The sequence below is a fragment of the Rhagoletis pomonella genome, unplaced genomic scaffold, assembly GCF_013731165.1.
Source record: "Rhagoletis pomonella isolate Grant_MI unplaced genomic scaffold, Rhpom_1.0 Rhpom_scaffold_00024, whole genome shotgun sequence".
NCBI classification, from domain to species: domain Eukaryota; kingdom Metazoa; phylum Arthropoda; class Insecta; order Diptera; family Tephritidae; genus Rhagoletis; species Rhagoletis pomonella.
Genome location: NW_023458578.1, coordinates 577188 through 578894, shown reverse-complemented (window position 1 = coordinate 578894; position 1707 = coordinate 577188).

The following is a 1707-nucleotide window of genomic DNA, read 5'->3' as shown; positions in this document are numbered from 1 at the left end:
GTGAACATTCGATACACATACATTTTTACTTCCGCGTACTGTTGAAAGGAGCGTTAATTTCGGCTCTGCTGCTCACCAGTATGGGCTCTTCATTTGGTTTTTGTCGCACAAAAATTTTCCCTCGTATAGAGAACACTGACGCCAGTTGTTTCTTCCGCCTGAGCTCTGAAGCATACGACATCACATCTCGCAATTTTTTCGGCAAACTCTCATATACAAATATTGACCCATAGCCCGCCAACTCCACTTCAGAGAGTGCAAGCGATCTCTTTTTGGATCTGCAGAAGACCGCAATAGATTTCATGAGCTGATTTCGATTGCGAAGAGAACAACTTTACAACAATGGGACAGTTTCCACTGCTTTTTTGCCCATAACTTTTTACGCTTTTTAGTCGAAAAGCATCTCGCACAGGCGGGGGTTTATGCTGAGTTGCACAGTAAATCTTAGCAAAAAGTTCAGGCAAACACTCACCGGCTGCTTAAGGAATCCCGTTGACTAATAAGTAAGTGGAAACTGCGCTGCTTTCGGAGCGCTGAGCTGAGTCTGAGCAGCAGCCAGTTCATTGCGAAGATTGAGAACTTCAGTGCATGTGCTCTCAACTGCAGCCACACGTTTGTCAATAGCTGCAATGGATAGCTTTAAATTTGCCGTATCGGCGGCCAGCTCACTGATCTTCTCCATTACTCTCTCTTCTGATCTCATCATAACCGCTGTCAACTGCTCGAAAATTGCGTCCCTCTGCACCTCCAGTTTCATCACCATCCGCTCAAATGCAGCTGATGCTGGTGTGAGAGGAGTTTTAGGTGGGTTTGCCGGTTTTCTCGCTGAGTATTTGCGTGTTATTGACATGCTTGTTGGCTTCTTGTTCGTTTGTTTACTTAATTAAGCAGGAATATACCAAATAAGGTGAGTAAAGGTGTTCGCAGTCTCACGAAAAACTTACAGCGCACAGGTACACCGGCAGATCAATAGTTTGAAGAAATTTTTAAATTATTTACGCGGGAAAACACAAATACTTAAGAGCACCACTAAAACACGTCTTACTCTGCCAACATCTGTATCGGCTATACATTTAAGTATACACATTTTATTATTCAGTCTAGAAATATTAAATTCAAACGGAAACTTTTTCATAATTAAGTTAAAAAATATATATTTAAATTCCATGCTGCCGGTAATGGGTTTTGAACCCTGACCCTCTGGAAATTAACAAATTGTGGCAAGTATCTTTGCGCACTCATCTACAGCCAGACATGTAAATGTGCATTCAAATGCTGACTTTCAATCAACACCACGCGTGCGTGGTATTAAAGTTTTGTTTTTAAATACGAACATTTTAGAACGATAATCAAATAAAAATACTCATGTTTACTATGCGTTATTTCCCTCAGTGAATCCATAAAATTGTAGTTATCTTTGAACTTTTATTCAAATTTGTGCAGCCCTAGCTTTGGGGCACAGCGTGCATTCCATTTTTAACAGACTTCAAAGACTGTCACAGACAAAAATTTCTAAGCATTGCCACAGAAATTTTAAATTTAATGGTAGTTTGTAAGATTTGAAAACCTTTTGTTAGTTTCGAAAGAAATATTCAATAAATAATTATATATTATAAAAAATATATATATATATAATTTCATTACCGCATAGCTCTGCGGTTGAAGAACGCTAGTTTTCAACGCTTTCTTTGATAAAAATTAAACTAA